We start from the raw sequence: 2,635 nt of genomic DNA, 5'->3' as shown, positions 1-2,635 counted from the left end.
TCAATAGAAAAGGGACCTGTCGGGTCAAATCCACGTCATGTCGCTCGGTGGTATCACTAGTAAGGGCGTTCAGCATGAGTAAAATATTGGGCAATGAGCGGCCAGCGGTATGGAAGTCTTGCAGTTTCATCTTGGAACCCTGACATGATTGATGGACGAAAATGATGTTATCAAAGATTTTATGTTGATGCACAAATCTGTTAGAAAACTAATAAACTTAAACAGCGATTCTACATGCGGAAAGAACTGAAAAGAATCACTGAAACTTAATGCCCAGGGATACGAATTACCTCCAGCCATTGGTGAAACTGTTGATGCAATTTCCTTCTGAAACACCACGCTCCAGCTGCACATGCAAAAAGGAAAGAAGACAGCTGATCTGAAGGCACTTCCAAGCTCTGATATCTCAGCTAGATGGTGTAGAACTGAAGGGGATTGAGATATGAGCTTGGGGACCAAACAGATGAACATATAGCTAAGCTTCCATCAAGCTTCTAAAAGCTATGTGTTAGAAAAACCACAAATCAAGGTAGAGATCAGATCAAAGTGATGGACCACTTTAGTAGCTCCCAATTATAAATTTAGTAATTGCAGTTGATTTTCTCAACTTAAGGAAACTACTGCAGTTGGTTTCCATAAGTTAAGAAAAGCTGCAATTCCATAAATCAAGGTAGCTTTTGTGTAAAATCAATGGAGCTTAACATTCTCCCACTTGGTCCATACTTCCAAACTTAATGTCTCAACTTAAAAACCATTGATAATCTGTATTAAGTAATAGATACATGAATCATGGCGATAAGTCCTCTTATGACGAGTATTATCTTACATGTATTACTATGCATTTATTCTTATTATAATTTATGTGGCAACAATTTCTTAATGAATAAACCTTATGTTTATTCTTGGTCCTTCTTAAATGAATTTTCTCAAATCAACTTAAAGTGCACATAAATATGAGAAAAAACATCACAATAATTAAGAATTTCATTAAAATATCATTGTCCATACAATGAAAAACTTCATAATGGAACCAAGTCCCATATTCAATACATGATCCTTGAATTTAAACGGTGGCATGCCCTTAGTCAAAGGATCAGCGATCATTAACTCAGTGCTGACGTGCTTAATGACAACTTTCTTTTCTTTAACACGTTCCCTTATAGCTAAATACTTAATGTCGATGTGTTTATTTCGACTCCCACTTTTTTTAGCCATAAAACCAGCAGTTGAATTATCACAATATATTCTCAATGGCTTAGAGATAGAATCCATAATTCTAAGCCCAGAAATGAAATTCCTAAGCCATACACCATGTAAAGTAGCCTCAAAACAGGAGACGAACTCGGCTTCCATAGTGGAAGTGGCAATCAAGGTCTGCTTGGCAAATGTATCCTGATGTTGATTTGCGTGAATCAACACATTCAGCAAAGTCAGAATTTGAGTAGCCAGTTACTTCCAAGTTGTCCGTTCGTCTATACATAAGCATGTAGTCTTTGGTCCCTTGAAGGTACCTCATTACTTTCTTTGCAGCTCTCCAGTGGTCTAAACCTGGATCACTCTGATATCGTCCCAACATTCTCACAACAAATGCAACGTCAGGTCTTGTGCAGACTTGAGCATACATTAGGAATTGCCGATCTCTTAGGTCTAGTAGATCTTCTTAATGTTGTACCATCATCTTCCTGAGAAGTATGTGGTTCAACTTGTTGTTCAAAAGTTCTTGGCAACTCTTGAACTCCTTGATCTACTGGAATATCGTCAGCAGCTTGTGGAACTTCAACAATTGGTTGTTCAACACCAGTTTGTACTTGAGGGGTTTTATGAATAACAACCAATCTATCACTTGAAGTGGAAGGTTGAGATTCTGAATGATCTTTCTCAGAAACTACGTTTCTGGTTTGATCGCTCCCACTGATCAAGTCATTTTCAAGAAACTTTGCATTTCTTGATTCCACAATCCTAGTGCTGTGAGATGGACAATAAAATCTGTAAGTATGTATGATTTCTAATATGTCTGAACTCCTATTGGCACCTTTCTTTGACTTGTTGGTCTGCTTTCCCTTTATGCAGTCCACACAAGTCTCAAGATCAGTAAAATCTAGAGTATTAAGTATTCCTTCATTTACCAATCTTTCAATTCTATCTATGGAGATATGACCTAGTCTCCGGTGCCATAATTTATAGGAAACTTCATTAATAACACATCTTTTAGTGCCAGTGTGAACATGCATTGAATCATATGTGACATTGTTTTGTAAATTAATGCAGTAAAGACCATTAGACAAAATACCATTCCCAACATAATCAGATTTATAGAATAGACTGAAAGATTTTTCTGAAAAGTTTAAGGAATATCCAAAAGGTACAAGCCTTGAAACTGAAATCAAGTTTCTAGAAAAACTTGGAACATAACTCCAAAACAAAACCACTACTTAAAGTTAAATAACATGTTCCTATAGCTTCTACATGCGAGCCCATCTTGTTTCCTGATAAGATGCTTTGCTCACTTCCCACTGGTTTCCTTAGGTTTTGCAAACCTTGCAAGGAATTCGAAACGTGAATTGTTGAACCAGAATCAATCCACCATGTGTTAATATTAACATTAACCATATCAGATTCATAACAAACAAACGAG

This window comes from Pinus tabuliformis, chromosome 7 (assembly GCF_031772625.1).
Source record: "Pinus tabuliformis cultivar Carrire ecotype Pingquan chromosome 7, CPIR1, whole genome shotgun sequence".
Lineage (NCBI taxonomy): Eukaryota > Viridiplantae > Streptophyta > Pinopsida > Pinales > Pinaceae > Pinus > Pinus tabuliformis.
Note: the sequence above shows the minus strand (reverse complement) of the source record.